This window comes from Corvus moneduloides, chromosome 1 (assembly GCF_009650955.1).
Source record: "Corvus moneduloides isolate bCorMon1 chromosome 1, bCorMon1.pri, whole genome shotgun sequence".
NCBI lineage: Eukaryota > Metazoa > Chordata > Aves > Passeriformes > Corvidae > Corvus > Corvus moneduloides.
The window spans coordinates 79,148,187-79,168,440 of NC_045476.1; the positions used below are offsets into that span (position 1 = coordinate 79,148,187).

The following is a 20,254-nucleotide window of genomic DNA, read 5'->3' on the forward strand; positions in this document are numbered from 1 at the left end:
CCGGTTACTTAAATGGCTGCAAAGGATAATCGCAGAGAGCTACAACAGGACTGAATCAATGCCATTTTCTCTGGGAAATAAAAAAGGGAAAAAAAAGTATTGCTGCTCTGATTACGTTATTCTGAAAAGACTGGCTGCTTTCGTCTTCCCTCCCCCAGCTCAAAAGTCAACTGCAAACCACTAGAAATATGTCCAGAAAGATTATGGTGCAGCTGAAAGCCAGAAGCATATGAGATTATATATTTACTGGTGCTGTGTCAGATAACATCTGAGAGAAGAGGAAAAAGAGATTCAGCCTTGCAGTCTTTATTAGCATGTTTGGGCTCTTTAAAGGAGCTATCCAATTGTGTCATTGCTGCCAGGCCTTTAAAACTGTATATATCCATGATAAAGGAATCTACTTAATCGTGATCACAAGCCTCCGAGCCCTACCCGACTCTCCTGTGACATGCAAACTTATTGCCTTTAAACAGGAATTAGAAAAAAAGAACTGAATACGGATGCACCATTACCCATAGCATTATATTGCTCAGGAACAGATGTTAATCAATTTTATGGAATGTTTTAAGTAACATGCAAGTACTTTTGCACAGAACTGTCTGCATAACAGACATTTCAGCCCAGCAAATACATGAGATAAGCCTTTATCTTGACTGGGAGAGCTATGCCTATTTTGATTAAAACCAAAGAGGTCTCCACGATCAAGCAATTTTATTCCCTTGGAATTATGTCATTTCCAGAATGCTACTACACACAGTCCTGTGACAAAAGGGAATGGAAATAACCTTGCTCTTGATTGTAATGTTCTCCTTGCACAAATGTTCATGCGTGTAGCTCATGAGGTACACACGTAGGATGTACATTCCATCCTCACAGATTCCTGAACAGACAACAACCATACTCTATTCCAGCTGTTCTAGAAGAAGAGTAAATTTGGAGAAAGGACTGACCTTACACTCCGTAAGTAACTTGTACTACTCAATCTCTCATGCAGTGCTAACAGAACTTTAAAATCCCACACCACACACAAGTAAAAGGAAAAAGGTGCCCTATCTTCTTGATTTGTATAAAAGTAGTAGCTGTGCCATCGTGCTGGGAGTAATTTCGGTCGTTAAACTTCTCGAACCTTGAATGTCATCAGGAGTTACTTAGGTGACCATCCACTTGCACTTAAAAAGTACTGCATTTAACTCTCCGTAAAATATGGATTTTATTGCAGCAGTGACAGGACTCCTTTCCACAGCCACTGACCTCTACTGCTATTGCTTACCTCTTGACTCAACCTTTTGCATAAGAATACAGAGATGTAGTATGCAAACTGTCTTCCTCGCGTGTGCATCTAAGTAGGTGTTATATACATATGAATACATAAATAGTTCAACCTAGCTGACACAGAAAGTATGTTACCAGCTCCTTAAAACATTTACTACACCACCAAATTCAGTGCTTGCTTTCTGCAATTATCCAACTTCTTTCCTGTAAAAATGCCTGTACGCCTACCCTCTTATTTCCACCTCCTCCAGCACTCCCCAGCCCGTTCTTTTATCAAATAAAAGACTTCACATTTGTCAATTCCTGTAACGTCCCCAGATCTGCCCGCTCTGCCCCCTTCTTTTCACTGAGGGAGCGCCTCATTTCAACTGTGCTCTACATTCAGTTCTGCACTTTGCCTCGGATTTCGCTCATGATCCGAAGGGTTTTGCCCTGTATTCATTTCACAGCAGCTAGGCAGTATCAAGAAACCGAGACAGACTTTTAAAATTATTATTTTCTAGTTATTCATCATTTTGTTGTTGTTATTTCTTATTATTACTGTTATTCTCTTCCAAGCACACACGACCCTTCGCCCGCTCTCACCACCTCTCCTCGCCCGAAGTGTCTTGCTGGCTATGACAATCCCAGGAAAACGCCGCATCCCTTCGCCTGACTTACAGCGCCAGCAAACGTGGTCCCACACGTCCCTGAGCATCGGGCAGGGCGCGGAGCCCCGGGGGGGGTCACCCCGGCGCGGCGGCGGGGGCAGAGCCCTCCGCAAGACAGCTGCCAACTTTGCAAAATAAGTGCTGTCCCCCCCGTCCGTCCGCCCCCCCGCCCCCCTTAATTAGCATTCCCAATAAACACGGCAAAAAGAATAAGAGAGAAAAAAAAAAAAAAAAGGCAGAAGGCAGCTGGCTGATGAGAGCTACAACTTGCCCCTCCAGAGGTGCAGAGCCGCATCTCCTTACCGGCACGCAGGGACGACGCGGCCGAGCCTCGCCCGGGTCGGCGGCGCGGCAGCGCAGCTCCCCGGCCCCTTCTCCCGCCGCTCAGCCTCCCCGCCTCGCACTAGGGCTCCCGCTCGGCCAGCAGCACTTTTTAACTCCGGCATGCAGGCAGCCCGAGCCGAGGGGGCTCTCTATCTGATTGGTTTCCATTCACTGCTCCTGATTAATAAAAAAAAAAAAAAAAAAAAGGAGGAGGGGGAGGGGGGGAAAAAAAAAAAAGCCAAACTCCTCCTCCCTCTCCGCTTGGCTCCCTGGCAGGCGCGCACACACACCCGCGCATACGCGCACCCGCACCCTTGGCGCCGGCGCTGCGGCTGCCGGGGCCGCCGGAGCTGCCGCACTGGGGCCGGGGGGGCGCGGAGCGGGCGCGGAGCCGATTCCTCCGGGCGGGCAGGGATTTGCAACTGAATGCGGTGGGAGGGCAGAGGGGGAGGGCTGTGCCAGGGAGCCCCCCTTCCCCCCGAGAGAGCAGCTCCGTGCTTGAGGTGGAGAGGAGCCAGCTTCTTCCCAATCGTTTGGTAGCGATAGCTAAAGCGGAATAAAATCGGGGGAGGGGGGATAAAGAGGAGGCAGAAGCATGCTCCTCTGTTTGAATTGTGTGTTTGTGCTGTGCGGCTTCTCATCCTCCGAGCTGGTCTTAAGTCCTTCTCTCGACACCTGAGATGCCCTGCTGGTCTTTTCCCACACTTCCCAGGAAGTTCCTGGACTTGATGAATCAAGATATTTCGGTGAATTTTTAATGGAGATGGCACTTCGTGGAGGTGATCGCATGTGGTGGTTTCTATGTGAATGGAAAGCAGCGGAGGGGGATTTTCCAGGTGCCTGCCTTTGCTTGGTCCCTCTCTTCCCAGAAGGCTCCCCACTGAGGAGGTTCTCCGTAATGTTAATGCAGAACGGTCTGAAATCTCAGCTTTTGCTGTGGGACTCGTGGAGCCTCTCTGCACGCATGCATTTTGTACAACCTCTCCCCCCCACAAGCCCCTAAATACAGCCTGAAATAAGGCTTTAGGTTTTCTTAACCTAAATATTAAATCACAAGATGGAAATTGCCTGCCAGTTTATTACTTACCTGACAAGAGTCCACTCCAGCTGCACAGTGTCCCCTTAAGATTCATGGCAAATGTTGCAAGAAGTGAAGCTTTCTGCCGTTTGCCTCTCACATCTCCACAGTCTTATGTTTGACCTTTATGATTTTTTTCACTGCTAGTAAATCTAAAGTCATCTTGTTTTTCTTTCTTCTTCTATTCCTTTTTTATTCCCTTGCTCCTACCCACAATTTCACAATTTTTGCATGCTGTATGTCTTAAGGATGGGTCTGTGCTGGCTCTAAGCCATCTTTGTGTCCTGTTTCTGAACTATTTCAAGGCTTTAGTATGATTTAAATACCCTGAGCGCCAGGAATTCAGGTAACAATCTTGCTGCTTGTGCTGTAATTTCTACAGTGCTGCAGGACCATGTCCACAGCATAGCTGAAACTGGTGCTGGGCTTGTAAAATGTGGACAATGTAAAATTTTCTTAAGGAAGGTTGTTCTTTAAAGTTTGATCTTTGTGTGCTCTCAAGACTAATCAACAAGAAGGGAGATTTAATCCATGAAACACATCTAACAAGCACTCTCTAAGTGATGTCCAGGTGTTAGAAAAACAAATTACTTGTTGGTAGAATTGCCTTGTTAAGGTTTAGGGCCTGACGTGCTACAGTGATCTCCGACCTAGGGGAAGGTTACCAGAGCTTGGGAAAAAGGATGTCCATTGATAGTGGACACAAAGAATGCAGAATTTGTAGGCCACAAGGACAACTGGGAGACAAGGTAAGGAATAAACTAATAAAGCTAACTCAGCAATTGTGCTGAAATCAGCTCCAACTGGGTAAAAGGTAATTCTGGCAGGGAGAGATCATGAGTGCCGACTCACGGACCACCGACCCAAGAAATCCAACAACTCAAAAGAAAAGAAAAATTGAGCATGCAGATTAATTGGCATGAGAAGCAAGAGAATCATTAACCAACAGAAGATAGGATACTAATTAATAGAGAACTATGTAACTTGTAGCCAATGAACACGAATTCATTTGTTTGCTGTAATGTATAAATAGTAAAAATTTGATTGTTGGTGTGCTTGATTTGTGGAATACCACCAAGCACCCAGGCTTGTACAACTGTGAAATAAAGAATCAATGTCTCTCTTGAGTGTGTAATTATTGTCTTGTTGTACACCAGGTAACAAATCAGATTTTTGTGGACAACAGGCTCCTTAAGAAAGCCTTCAAGCTATTCCGCACAGTCACTGTGTTGGCAGAATTCTTCTTTTAAGGACTCTGTATGATACCTACAAAAGGCAAAGCAGTGTAAAGAAGCTGGATTCTGCTTTGCATATATTTGTGAACTCTACTTAAGCAAATCACCTGGAAAACCCACTTAGATATGTACCACTGCCATTATCTGGCCATTTTAGTCTTTCCACAGCTGAGTTTTTCCAGCCCGCAGATCATTCTGGTTGCTCTTCTTTGAACTTCCCCTAGTTTCCTCATTATTTTCTTTTTTTTTTCAGCAATGACAGGTCAGGAACTCAGTGAGTATTTGCAGAGCATTCCCATGGGAGCTTTGTGGACACAGTCTATCTCTCTTTATGACAGACCACATTTGCAGGCTTTCTTATTCCCTGCCATATTGCATTGTCGATTCACTGCCCACTCTAACCCTGAGGTCTCCTTGGGCATTATTCATTCCTAGATGTGTCATATTCTGGTTAGCTTTAATAAGGCTGCTTTAGTTATTTATTTTATTTTATTTTATTTTATTTTATTTTATTTTTTCAGCCAGAGTTATTATTCAGATTAATATCGAAGGAGGACTTCTGTGTTTTTGTTAAAAAGGAAATGTTAGTGCAGGAACTGTTGTGTTCTCCATAACATGTGTGTAAGATATTTATCTTCTAATCAATTATATGAATTTGTGGTTCACAAATTGAAGTCCATAGCTGTGTGAAGAAAACTTCTTTCATTTTTGAGAGATATTGTCAGGATGGTGCCTTTCTTCCTCAGCCCTCTTCTATTGACAGCTATAATGATAATAGAATTACCAGATTAGATCACATCATTAACCAATGAGGAGTCTTGTATACCTGATACATTAGCTGAGTGAGGCTCAGCTAGGATTGTGAAAATTGATCAAGATCAGCTTTGGCTGAAAACAACTTCCCTGCCATGAGGTGGAGAATATAAGAAGGTTCAAAGAACAACTCAATGTTTGCAAATCTAAGACTCCAAGACTGAAAAGGGGACAAACATTTTTTGCAGCTCTTGAACCAATCTCATATTTAGAAATCAGAATGGGTACTCCAGGTAAAACATACCATCTGACACCTATCTTGTCTGTGGCTCTTCTCTTAAGCAAGCATTCCTGCCCATGAACTGACAATGAATTAGCCAGAATGAAGATCCCAAGTGGCAACTTCTGCCTCTGCAGTCTCTGTGGAATATCCAAACCCTGCAGACTGTGACCAAAATGCCCGTGAATCTCAGTCACCAGCACAAAAATGAAATACAGTGTGAGCTAGGAATATATGATGATGTTCTCTAAGCTATTTAGGTGAAATACAGTAGAAGATGTCTATGTGGGGTTTAAAGACTAAACAGCCACTTATGGTTCACTACAAGCTGCAGTATCTATGAAACAATCTGAATGTCTCACTTCGTAACTCCACACTTCAGTTTGCCAAGCCTCTTCAAAAAAATGAAGAGGGACCTTACTCTGAATTTATAAAGGGGAAACCTCAGTCTAAGAGAATTTCTCTTCACTCTTTTCTGTTTTTTTTTTCCTAGGGGCAGGGAGCCTTGCTTTCTCAAGATTGAATGCCACATCTTTCAAGTCTTTAAGCCCAGTCCTGTAAATCTATGTGCAGTGATCAAGGATTAGCCAGGTGATTGTAAGGACTGACATAACGTTACATTTTAGCATTCCTCAAGCAAGATGTGCTTCTCATAGCACTGAAACAGCCCTGGTGTTTTCCTAGTCCTAGTTTGATGCAAATAGCTAAGAAACGTAGCACAAACCAGTTTCCCATCTTCTGTCAGTTCCTCCTGGTCTGCTTGGCCACTGGAAGAGTGATCGTTTGCCCAATGGATCCCAGTGATTGCATGCAGCCCTGCGTAGCATATTTGTTCTCAGTCTCTGAATAGTTTTGTTCTTTGTCAATGTTCTTCTTCCAGTGAGGCCTCCAAAATTGTAGAAGGAGATTATTCTAATGAACCTGAATACCTTGTTCTAATTGGAGTTTGTTACATGTTTTAGCCCCTTCTAGAAGTGATGAAGAAAAGCAGCAGATGGTTTGATTGGTTCCTTCATAAGCCACATGAGGAACTACTCCATTTCTGCCTATCCCGTAGATAGTTTCGGATGAAAAAGATTCCCACTGCGAGATAATGTTACATTAACAAAGAAAACAAAATGTGAATCAGAGCTTGCTGATTTTGTGGAAAGATAATGAAACTTTCCTGTTTTTTCTTAGCTTGCTGCCTGAACCTCTCAGCTGATTCCCAAGTAGGGAACCTGGTACTGCAAATTCCTGAGGTTTCATGGTTTCTTGAATGTCTGTCTTTCCCCATTTCAGTGGTGAAAGCCAGGGAATGATGGTAATTAGAAAATAGTAATAACATTTTTGGTTTATCTTGAAATAGTTGTAATTATTCATTAATCGTGCAGTTCCTCTGAGCAAACTGGAACTTCGGTCTTCTTGTCTAGGTTGAAGATGAAAATTTATTTTCAAAACTATTCTGTAAATTTGATTTTCCAGTCAACTACCATGCTATCTATTCCTCTGCTTCTCTGGGTACATGTAAACTGTTTCAAAGAAACACAGATTTTCTTTAAGAAATAGCTTTAGATCTGAGGTGAATAATCCTGACCATCATGGTCCCTCACCAGTTTTTCCTTCAGTGTTTAGTCCATGCCTTTTTTGCCTAGGGATAGCAAAAACAATCTCACTTTGGATTGAACTCATACTGAAATAGATATTTTCAAAACTGTCATATACTCCTGAATTTCTTAGCTCTCCTAATTCCAGTGGTATTAAAATATCGCAAGAACAGCTGTTGTTATGTTGCTTTTGGAGTCAGTAATTACAGAATTGTTTTGTGAAAGTAACAAGCTGAAGGATGGCAGGTAAGTTTCACACACAGATAGTTTAAATATGTTCAGCTGAACCAAACCTTTGTATTTCAGGCTTCACCCCTCACTCATGGCAAACTACCAAGAAACTCTGCTGTTAAAAATAATATAACAGCATCCTTCACCTTTTGCATTCCCAATATGTTGGATTGATCATTCCTGACAGAAGCATAAAAATGTCAGCGTAACAAATAAGATGGGTAAATAGCAGCTAATGCCTTGGGAGTTTCATTGCCTCAACAGGTACCTGAAGTTATAATTGCACTAATCAGCATTCCTGCAAGCAACCAGCACTTCAACTTGCCCTAGAAAAGGCCTGAAAGGACAGAGACTGCTTCCATGCAACACACCATGAAGATCAACTACACTTCAACCAGTATGGTCTTTAAAAACTAAAGCTTACATCATTAGGATAAATGAGGAGCCAGCACACATCTGCATGCATGGGACTGCAGCAAATGAAAAATCACATTCTATCCCTCTAGCTGAATAATCATTATACAACAAAATCAGTTCACGATCAAATTTCACTCTGTCATCCAGCTGCAGTCAGAATCTTGATAACTTCCCTGGAACCAATAAGAAAGGTTATCAGTGATAATCTGATGCTGCTGTTGTAGGAGTTGTTAGTCAGGGCACTAGTCAGATTCTGGAGCTACTACCCCTTTCCACATGCAATGTTATTGTAGCAAAATTAGAAGGCAATGCATTTTTCCATATCTGTCAAAGCTTTGGATGCTTTGGGAATATTTTGCAAGATACATATACACATTTTTCAAGAAGTACTTAATTTTCTGTTAAAAAATCCTTTTAATTTATTGTGTAACCTGCAGAACTCTTCTACATGATTGCATTTGTTGTCACAAAGCCCCACTTTGGCCACGAAACCTATTCCTTATTTGTGTGAAGCTAATGTTCCTACCAGTCCCCTGTCTGTTTGCATCCATTGATTCTCTCTTCTCTAAGGGCTCAGACTTTCTGTGTAAGTTACCATGGTTTAACGAGTTCCTTGTCACTGCCTGAGCCACAGTGACTGTCTGTATGTACTCGCAGATGGTAGAGAACACCATGTAATTTGATTTTCTCAATCCCTTTTCAGTGTGGACTGGGTTAAAAGAATTATCTTCCATTTGTTCATGACTAAGAGTGCCTCTGTGAACAGGTACTATGCCTCAGATGATGTAGGCTACTCACTGTGCAGTAATAACTTGCTTGTGAGTCTGACATGAACATACTTTGTATTTTAATAACCTGTGGAGAAATAACTCTCTTTTCTACCTCAGCTTGCACATATCTAGTGCAATGGGAGAAAAAGCACTAAAAAAGTCATGCAAATAATTAATACATCAAAATCACAGTGTATTTTTCAGTAGTGCACACATGCACACATCCGTTTGCAGATTTCCTGGCCCAAAGGATTTGTCACCTAAATAGAGATGAAAGGCAAATGCTGAAAAGGTAAATGAATAGATGAAGTGAGTTAAGTTTCATGCAGTGGTTCAGTTAAATCTGGGGATAAAATCCATACCTGGCTCCTACTCTGCTCTAGCTCACACCACTCTTTTATCCCCTTATTCAGAGTGCCTGTCATGGCTGGTTCCTACCAAAGGTTTTAAAGAAAGATATGCAGACATATCTTTTTCAGTTCTCAGATAAGTATTGCTGAGAACCACAGGTCACTCCCCCCAGGCTGATCAGTTCCTCCTTTTCAGGCTTAGGACTTATTCCAAATCTTCATCTTTCCTGATACCAATGTTGACACATACACTGTTAGGCTAGGTTATTTACACAATTAATAGTAGATAATTTTCGAGTAGTTTTCTAAAAAGTGGTGCTTTGCTTTCCCCCCTCTCCTCCACTTTTTGATTCATATCATCCCAAGTAAGTTCCTTGCGTGGCTGCGGTAACCTGTGGGGTTACACCAGTGCTGAATTCTGCAACGCACACACGCCCAGCCACGCACACACGCACAAACCTCCCTTACACTAAGGCTGCACATGCATATGGCATTTTTCTTAAAAAAGCAGTTTAAGTTATTTCTCCCTCTACCTATGGGCTCGTCATTCCTGCCTCTGCCCCTGCTCACCCCTCTCCAGTTTTGTCATCAAACCATCAATGGTATGTGCTGTAACCTGGTCACAGAAATCAATATGGTCACAAATTACCCTTGACAAAGTTAGTTTTGTAACTTGGACCGTTTGAGTCACCTGTTACAGTGGTAAATCTGAGAGTATTGTGAACCACTGCACCTCTCTGTGTGTGCAGGAGGGTGGTGGTTGGGGGAAACTTTTCAAATGACTGTGTCACTGGAAAAAATGTAGTGTCATATTACACATTAAGAGATACATTCCCTTTTCAGCAGAAATTGTGTAGCAACATAGTAATAAAAATGATGAAAAATCCCCAGGACACTTGTGAAAGATCGTTCTCTAGCTATATACAGAATTTGAAGTGACCTAGAGTTTCTTATTAGCATTTACTTGAGCTAATCAGTGAATCTGCTGCTGCCTTTCTACTTGACAACTGATATTGTCATCCCAGAAGAAACAAACACCCTTTGCACCACATCTTTGTGAGTTCTTTGTATTCTGCTTCCTTTATCTAAGAACATAATTTGCTGCTCCTGATGTTTGGCTGAAGGCAGGGGCCTAGCAAAGTTTTTGATGACGTTTCACACGGGCTACTTTATTCTTCTCTACAACAGGTCTTTTTTTCCCACTTCCTTCTTTTTGGAATTCCTCTTATCTGCTTCATCACAAAAGCCTTCATCTAAACAGTGGAAATTGAAGCTCTTTATGCCTTTCTTTGAAGCCACCAAGTGAACTTTGTGATTCCAGTTTATGAAGTCCAGTGACCAGAACATTTTCATAACTTTCTTGTCCCTATCTCTTGTGGCTGTAAAACTTTTGTTACTGTAGGACAGTGACACTAATCTCAGTCTGCATCTTAAGAAGGCAGGGGTATTTTGAATTTAAGCAGATCTCTAAATTTCAAATGAAGGTGTGATAGCAGCTGAAAATGTACAAATGCCCATGCAGTGTCTGTAAATTCATATACTTTTCTTAGAAGGCTGCAACGTTTTTAAGATTTCCACCTCATCTGCTTCCATGCTGGTAACTTGTAACCCCTCATCCTAATCCTCCAGGACTGCTTACTTGGTTTCTCACTCATCCTGCAGCCTGCATCCTCAAGCCCTGGCACTTTCAAGGAACTTGTAGAAACCAGGAGCCAAACTCTTGGCAGAATTTTTTATATTCCCTTCAAATGGAGTTGCACAACTACCCTGTGTGTGACATTAGACGTAATGTCCCTAAGGATGAGGCAGCTCCCTAATAATTGCTATGAAAGGCAAAGGAAATATTGAAACTGCATAATGCAGCTGGCTACTCAGCCTGGTATTAATATAATTTTGGGTCATTCTCTCCTCTGTTAAGGATTTCCAGTCAGAAAGAGAAGCGGCAACCTTTTATTTTGCATTTAATGAGAATAGTCCCCACTAGGAAAGAACATATTGTCAGGACTTTTTTTATTTACTTTCTCAATTAGTAGCAAACTGTGATAGTAATTCACAAGAGAATTAACACACTGCCTTCTGCATTTCACTGTCTCTTTTTCCTGTAGCTATTTCAGGAACTGCAACACTGTGGGATACACCTAGATCCCGTTAATAGGTAGTATACTGAAAAGGAAAAAGCTAAACATCCTCTACTAGATCCTCTTTCTATTTAGATAGAAATATAGATCTAATATAGATCCATATTTCTAATATAGATCCTCGTTTGTTCAGCTGGCTTTCTATTAGGGTAGAAAAAATTTTAGCAGGAATTAGAGTGAAGTAGGTGGAGTTCTGTAGGAAAAGACCATGTCGTAGTTGAATGAAAATAAGTATACTAGCAAGGACCCATGGTAATGCAGGGGAAGACAGAAGCTGCTTTGGGATTCCTGTTGGAAATCCTAGTTTATTGACCTAGGTTGTAGCTCTGCAAGTTAATAGAAACAGACTAAACTTTGGGCACCTGAGTAGTCCACCCAAATCTGGAGTGTTCACCTTACATCTATGTTGAACCAGGGCTCGAGGTACTATGGGGATTAGCACTACAGTAAAGCTCCGCTGCAGACTCTGAAGAGTTAAAAAATCCTGTTTACGTGTTCTCCTTGAACTGGATGAGGAAATATTTCCTGAACCCACAGGCTTTGTTTCACACTTGAAATACTGTATAGCCTATCTGAATATTTTTGTAGTGCTTAACATTAGCATCTCTCACACAGTTTACATTACTTTGACTTATGGAAGTCCCACTGTGGAGGATTGGGAAAAACTAAAGTTCTGTATTAGTAAACCCATGACAGAAAAAAGAGGCAATTATCTCTTGTTTTAAAAGCTCTGAAGTGTAATTCTTGCAGTTAATTCCTGCAAGTTTCAGAGAATCTAGGGTGAATTTGGTTCGTGATAGATATTTACATTCTCTTTGGATCAACTATATATTTATATATAAGAACAGTGATTTCAGTAACAATCTTCTACTTAAACTTGCAAATCAAATAGACCCTATGGGGAATCTGATGTAAATTAGTGAACTGTTGTTAGAGGTCCAGCTGAGTATCTGATGCTCTGGATAAAAATAGGTTTCTTGGCATGTCCTTGATGAAAAAAAAAAAAAAGGAAAAAGAAAGAAGAGTTTATAAGGCTCTTTCTTACTAGCATTAATTTCCCCTTTTATTTTCTCCCATATGATTAGTTATGTATTAGGTAAACACCACATCAGGGAAAATGCCGAAGAACGATTTAGAGACATAAAATCAGCCTAATGTAACGCACACCCAGTAGGAACATAACCCATAGGAGCTGTTGGGATGGGGCCTTAGGAAAGAGCCATAATTTATAATTGGCCACTGTACATCTGACAAAAAAGAGAAAAACTGTGAGTTCAAAAGGGACTTCAAAATGTGAACCTGTCAAAGCCTGTGCATTGTATTTGCTCTGGATGGTGCATTAACATCTCTAGTGAAGCTTATGCTATTTTGAATGATGGAGGTCCTACTGTGTAGGGCTGGGGAAAAAGAAATAAAGTTCTGTATTAGTAAGCATGTGACTGGTAAAAAAGGCAATTATCTCTTTCTTTGAGAGCTACAAAGTACAGTGGTGGTAGCTTCTGACAAGAGTAAACTAGATGTGCACAGCTTAAAGGCAAACTAAGGACATGCAGATGAAAAGTTCAGCCCTTTCCTCCTTCCCCCCTCCTTTCTTTACCCACCCTTGTGATCTCTTTGCTACAGCTGGAGAGAAAATCTGGGGCACTTGTTTCTTTCATTTCTTCCAGATTGTTATTTTATCCTCATTTTTGGTAGAGTGGTAATGATATCCAGTGGCTGCTTAGATGAATCACTGATAGATATTCCTTAGGGATATTCCAGAAAAATGCATCCCAGCCAGGACTTATTTCCTAAGTCACAGCATGAATTTGAAACCTATACAGTCTGCCAACAGTAATCAGCTCCTGTCACTGGTCAGGTTTCCATTATTTTTTTCCTTGGCTCTCTTCTTCAACCCTTCTGTTTTATCTACCCGCACCAGCAATTAAAGGCTGCAATGAATCTCTAATGCACATAAGGAGGCAAGAACACACAGAGAATCCTTTCTTACCCTTGCATTTTATCTCCAGAACATTATGGTTCTTTCCGTCCTTTGCACTCACTAGCTTATGCTGGCTTGGTTTGGAATTTACAAGATACTTCAATTTCTTTTCTTGGGTAGTTTGCAAGAGAAAACCTGGCTAGACATTTCTCCTCTCTGGAATCTGCAAAGGAATAGGGGCATAATCAACAGGAAAAAAAAAAAGATCAGAAATATTATAGTGAAAAGACAGGTGAGCTCTATTCAGGGATCCAAAATCTTGACATGCAATGTGACAAAGGCTGTACAAAGGATGTACAAAGGCTCCACACCTGTTAAGGAGGTGAATATTGCTTCTGAAAGTGCAAAGTAATCTCACCAAGTGTATTTGTGTCACAAGATGACCAAAGGGTGAGGTGGGGGTTTGTCCTGCTATTTCTGCACCGGTTATCTGAACCTAAGCTGTGCTTGTTACCAGGATTGATTTGGAACTGGGAACTGACTGTTGCAGAAGCTGCCCTAGACACATTGCAACATCTCCCTGCAAAATCTCCGAGTTGCAGCATTACCTTTTATGGAAAAGTTCCCCTTCCAGTACAGCTTTTGGAATGGCACATCAGCTCTCCCTCCTCGAGAAGGCCTTTCCAGTTGGCCTTTGCCGACTGTGTCAGCTGCCAGGTAGAAAGCAATCCATCACTGCTTTCACTCTCTTACACAGCGGGCAAATTTTTAAAGGAAAACTCTCTTAGAGCTGGATGAAAACAATTTCCCAAGCTTGCACGACACCGTATCTATTGCCACAGCAGTACTGAGAGCTCCTGCGGCCGAGCTGACGTGGTACTGGGTGAGAGCTGCTGGGCTTCCTCGCGTGGGCCCATCCTGCTGGCACAGAGCTGGGGCAAGCCAGGTGTAAGGCACAGGTTTCACACCAGCCCTGCCTAGCCTGTAATTCCGCACTCCCAAGCAGTGGATCTGTGGACTGCGTTGCTGCAAAACAGGCATCTGGCCTGGATCAAGAACAGGCTCACAGTTGCTTTTTCTTTGGTCGTTGAACAGAGCATAGATTCGCAGTAATGAATGATGATGTGTTGGTACAGTGGCTTCATGCTGGCTATAGGGCAACAGACAACTGCTGATACAGCCAACTGGTAAAAATTCACCTGTCACCACTGGCAAAGTGAATTAATACATTACATCCACGATCTGTGAAGAACTCTGAAGCCAAATGTACTATATTGCCAAAGCATGGCCTTGTTATTTTTGGGATTTTTAGTAAGAAACGTCCAGCTTCTAGGGCTGCAGAGGCTGAGGAGGGTGTAATTACGTGTTATATTTGGGAAGGATGCTTGGGAAATGCTGAAGACTGCATTGCAGTTCACCGTCCCAACTCCCCCAGCTCTGCTGACGCAGCTCAATGAGAGCTGAACCAGTGAGCTAGGTCACTGAAGTTATTTTCCTGTGACTTCTCAGGGTTAGTTTTAACCCCAAGCATTTGAGTGATCTGGTTTACAGGGCAGTCAGATAAACAATTGCTGTGGCTCATCAGGGAGGGTAAGGCTGCAGCATGAAGTGAGAGGCAGAGCGGGTAACTGTGCTGCCCCAGCCACTCTGTTTGAGCTCTCTGGCAATCCCTCTGTGTCAGAGTTGAAGAATACAGAGTATATTTTGCAGTACTGCTCCCAGGGGTATGAGTATCTTAGGAACAGCCACTTCTCACTGTACAGTCTTCATCTTAAAATAGAGCAGGCTAAAAGATGTTTGTTTACAGTAAAACAAAAGCTCTAGATGGAGCTAATTAGCCCTGTGGTATTTAATTTGTGATTCAGGCTCATCTATGACTCTTCCAGTTTCTCTTCAATTAAAAGAGCATGTAACTGCACGTAAACATTTAGCCTAGTCAGATTTAGACAACATTTAGATTTGGATGCCAAACTGCTTGTACTTTTCAGTGGCATTTGGGTGGTAAACTCTTACTTCTTCATTTAAAATCAATGCCAGGATTCCAGGTAGGCTTTTATCCCCTTTAATTTTGTGACTGGTTCTCATATTATAGAGATCAGGTAAATATATGATTCTCACACTAGTATTGCAATAACAACTGCACGTAATATTGGCACTTCTGTAACGAAAAAAGCCACACACATAAAATTTTTAGCAAATCCTAGCTAACTAGTACATTTGCAGGGTGCCCTGTCATGATCAAAACGTTCTGTTATCATCTCTGTAGGAATGTCCCAATGAGGTCACATTGCATTACCCCCTGCAGGGGATTTTCCCTCTCATGTCTCCTGCTTGAGGCTAAAAAGATTTTAAAATGGGTGTTCAGTGTCCCACTGAATTAGCCAAAATCCCACATTAGAAAGCAGCGATTTCTACTTATTTTAATCAACTTTGTACCAGTCTTGTTCATCATCCTTTCAACAAAAGAATTGTTTATCCCATTTTTTTAATTAGATCTCAAATTAATATCTTTCAGGGGAGGCACAGAAATTAATTGGAATAATAACTGTACTCATATTTGCTGATGTGTTTTAGCATACTACAATTCAGATACAGTGTATGAATAGTACTTAATAAAAGTTTGCCTGATGAGACACAGGCTAAAAAGATACCTCTTTTTTTCTTTAGATCTGACTGTAGTTATGTGAATTTCTCGTGTTATACTTCCCTCTGCCTTTCCAGGCCTTTGTACTGCTGATGAGCAGAAGGCAGAGCAGGTAAGGTCACTCTTCCTTTCCTGTTTCCCTGTCATCATCATCAACTGATGAAGTTGAAACAGAAATGGTATTATTCTTGTTTGTTCTCTCCTCTGAGACCACAGAGAAACTCTTCTGAATGTTAACAAAATGCTCAAAGTATCTGTCTGGTATGTAGAGAAAGGCCTCTGTCATCCTGTTTCCTGCTCCTTAATATTGAAAGTAGCTGCCAGAATCATAAGCCCAGCATGGTGGCAGTTGCCTCACACAGTGACTCCGTTTATTTTGTTTGCATGAAGGTTTGAAGTTGGATCCTCATGGTCCTTTAATCAGGAGAAACTCATTGAGTTTTTAGACTTCATTTTCAAACACTGAGTTATCTAAGAAGTGGGATGAAAGAAATGGTGTGGAGCAGGCAAAAGCTGAGAAACACAAATGTGATATTTTCTAATTGTTTATTTGGATGACTAGAAAGTTGGGAAGTAGACAATATCCTTTTTCTTTCCTTCTCAGTGCTTTATCCCCTGTTACTATGTACATTGCTACCTATCCATGCCCATGATCTACTGTTGTCACCAAGGTGTTCTTGGGCTGCAAGGCACTTTTTTATATTATTGGCTTTGTAATCACAGTAAACAAAAGCTTGTCATGACTACTTTGTAGTGAAGAATAAAATCCTTTTCTTTCTGTCTTTCCGTATTACCTTACCACATTCTGCTTGCAGAAATATGTGCATTTTCCGGAACAGACTCACTAATAAGGTGCAAATCCATCTCCCTGCTATGTATCCATTAATTCCCACTGATATTATATAGATGTCTTTAAATCTAAAAAAACCCAAAAAACAAACAAACAAGAAAACGCAACCCAAACCCTAACTTGCTTTGAAAAATAATCACCCTCCTTCCTTTATTACCAGTTTTTATTATAGTTTGAAAGATTATCACTTGCATCAGTTACCACCAATCCCATTTTTGACTCTGCCCCATAATATGCTCAGGAGAGTCTACCTGTACAGTGTTTCAGTTTGCTTTTTCTTATCTCCACCTATGAATTAAAACAAAGTTCAAGTGTACCAATGTGTTTTTCTGATATTGGTATGAATGAGTGCAAGAGTGACTGATAGGTCAGGAGGTCATGCTGCCAGCCAGAGGGACCTTGACAGGCTGGAAAAATGGGCTGACAGAAATCTCACGGAGTTCAACAAAGGGAAGTTTAAATTCCTGGACCTGGGGAGGAACAAGTCCATGCACCAATATACGCTGGGTGCCACCCAGCTGGCAGGCAGCTTTGCAGAAAAAGACGTGGAGGTTTTGCTGAAGACCAAGTTGAGCGTGATCCAGCAACTTGTACTAGTAGCTAAGAAGGCTAATGTTATCCTGGGCTACAGTCAGCTAAGTATTGCCAGCATGTAGAGGGATGTGATCCTTCCCATTTACTCAGTGCTTGTGAGACCACACCAGTAGTACCGTGGACATGGCCCTGGACAACTGTCTCTAGGTGATCCTGCTTCGGCAGGAGACTTGGAGCAGATGACCTCCAGAGGTCCCTTCAGCTTCCACCATTCTATCATTCTGTGATTGTTTGATTTGGCTACTCTCCTATTTAACCAAGCACAAACAGTCTGCAGTTATGCAACATAACCTATTCCAAAACACTGCCCCTGAAAGATGATCACCTAAGAAATGTTTCTGTCATTTGCCAGGACAACTCTATGTTTTCACTCCTGCCCTGCCACTGCTTGCGTATCAATGGCTTTTTGGTCTTGCAACAAAGTTTAAACAAATGCCAAGACTTCTCCAGTTCCATGGGCCCTTATGAGTTCCAGTTCAGGCCATTATCAGTAGTCAAGGTGTATGAACAAAGGGTGAAGTTGCACATTTAAACAGCTGTATTTATTGTCAAGAATATGCAGTTTTACATACTCCTGCAGAGACGTGGAGTGGCAGCAAGGTCCACCAGATCGCTTTCCAGCTGACTGTGGTGCTCCACAGTAGGAAAATGAATGAGTAATGCCTCTGTGGCAGGAGTGGCATCTGCCCAAAGAGTGCAGAGCAAAGTACTCCAGCATATGCCATCATCTTTCTGCTTTCGCCTATTCACAGGAAACAGAGAAATGCTTCCCCTGTTCCCCTGTCCAAGGATCTCTGAGGAATCAGGCTGTAGGCTGCCAGTTGAATTATACCATAGAGTGAGCTGAAAAATACAATCTTTTCTTTTTTATACCGCTCTATAATTTCCAACCATAAATTTAATTGGAAATTTTAAGGATAAGAGACTACTGAAAGTGAAGTGGTTTAAAAGTTGTTGACTGAAGTAAAAAGAATTGTGAGCTAAACAGGGATCTCAATTGCGAAAAAGAAAATTAATCTATATATTTAATTATTTGCATGGGTAATATCATCATAATATCTGAGCACTTTAGAGGTATTCTGAATTTTCTCAGTTCACTGTAACTTCATCAGAAAAAGTTCATGTTCTGCTTTGAAGTGGGACTTACTGAAAGTGTGCAACACTTCTGCCACGGAACTATTTATTTTAGTAACTGCCCCTAGAAAGGTTCAAATTGTTACCAGTTTTCCTCTGTTTTAGAAAGTTGTTTGTCTTAGTTTATGTTCTAATCAGAATTAGGTTTAAAGCCTACAGAGCATTTTGATTTTAGAGTGACTTCTTCAGTAAAAGATGTAGGTAGAGCACCTTGAAATGTCTTGCTCATATGGATTCCCTCCCATTTTTTCACACTAGAGGTATTTAAAACAAACTCTTCCATAAGCTACAGTAGTAGGGACAAAATCAGAAGAAAAGAAAAAGTTGAAGGAAATTGTATAGGTGTGATACAAGTTTGCGAGCACTCCTCTAATGAGAGAACCTGCTTCCACATAAGCAAGTTCAATGATGACACAAAGCTGGGAAGAGTGGCTGATACCCCAGAGGGCTATGCAGCTCTTCAGAAGGACCTTGACAGGTTGGAGAGATGGAGATGAGTGAGTGGAACCTTCTGAAATTCAACAAAGGCAAATGCTGGGTCCTACACTTGGGGAAGAATAACCCCAAGCACCAGGACAGGCTGGGGGCTGACCTGCTGGAAAGCAGCTGTGCAGAGAAGGACCTGGGGTCCTGGTGGGCAACAAGCTGTCCATGAGCCAGCAGTGTGTCGTTGTGGCCAAGAAGGCCAAAGGTATCCTGGGGTGCATTATGAAGGGCATTGCCAGCAGGTCAAGGGAGGTGATCCTGCCCCTCTACTCAGCCCTGGTGAGGCCACATCTGGAGAGCTGTGTGCAGTTCTGGGCTCCTCAGGACAGGAGAGACGTGGAGCTCTTGGAGCAGGTCCAGTGAAGGGTGACAAAGATGATTAAGGGGCTGGACCATCTCTCTTATGAGGGAAGGCTGGGAGAGCTGCGCCTGTTCAGTCTTGAGAAGAAACAGGTGAGAAGAAATCTCATCAATGTCTATTAGTATCTGAAGGGACGGTGTCCAGGTTCTTCTTAGGGGTGCCCAGCCACAGGCAAACAGTCAATGGGGTGACTGAAAACGGATGCACAGGAAATTCCACCTGAACATAAGCAGAACTTCTTTAATGTGTGGGTGACCGTGCACTGAACAGATTGCCCAGAGATGTTTTGGTGTCTCCCTCACTGGAGATATTCAAGACACATCATGACACAATCCTGTGCCATGTGCTCTGGGATGACCCTGCTTGAGCAGAGAGGATGGACCAGATGACCTCCTGTGGTCCCTTCCAACTTGACCCATTCTGTGATTCTGTGAAATTATTCCATGCAAACTGTGCTGCTTCAATACTGTCAGTTTTTAGTGATTCACAAACTGCTGGACTTTCAGCCAAGGAGCAATTTCCTTTCTGGTTTTGTGCTTTTTCCCTACATTGTGTGTTCAAGTACTGCAAAACAAGCAGATATTGGGTACTAAAATATTATGCTACTAATATATTAAAAAGGAGAAAAGGTGAAATATGTTCATATTGTGCTTGGATTCTCATTGTTCCCAGTGATTTCAAATGCAGAACCAGTTAGCAGTTGAAAGGGAAAGGGAAAAAGAGCAGGTGACACAGATAGAAGGATGCAGTGGGTAGTCTGGCGGTGACGCTGGAGGTTAGGATGCACCACTAGTGTGTCTGCAACACTGCTACAGGTGTACAGATTTTGAGTGTTTGCAGATATGTTTGATACAGAGTGTTTCCACCCGAGTATTCCAGTCCCAGAGCAGGTGGGAAGCATGCTTTGCTGAAGCTGGTCTAGATTATCCTAGCTCATTATGTGCAGGCTGGCCCATGTGGGGGTACATGCGCTGCAGTCGTGCACCTCAGTATTGACAAACTCTAGGATTAGAGATAATGGATGAGAGAGAGAGAGAATGAAAGCATGTGGGTTTATATTCAGAGTTTATTCAGGACTTCTAGTCTACTGGTTCTGCTGCACTGACTACCTCTGACAAATTATCATGAAAGTACTCGTGTGGGTTGGAGTCAATTCAGTGTGGATGAATAACCTACACTG

General features: G+C 42.0%; 1 protein-coding gene across 3 annotated transcripts in view; it reads right to left on the minus strand.

The window, feature by feature from the left end:
• Positions 1-2,593, minus strand: part of LOC116447765 (cadherin-6) — a 103,852-nt gene extending 101,259 nt beyond the window's left edge. The window contains exon 1 of one of the 3 annotated variants that reach the window (XM_032117292.1): positions 2,226-2,593. The gene's annotated coding sequence lies outside the window, so the exon portion shown is untranslated. Of the gene's footprint in view, positions 1-1,857; positions 1,881-1,932; positions 1,958-2,225 lie in introns of those variants that run through there. The other 2 variants (XM_032117311.1, XM_032117321.1) reach the window with 2 other exon arrangements.
• Positions 2,594-20,254: the final 17,661 nt, after the last annotated feature.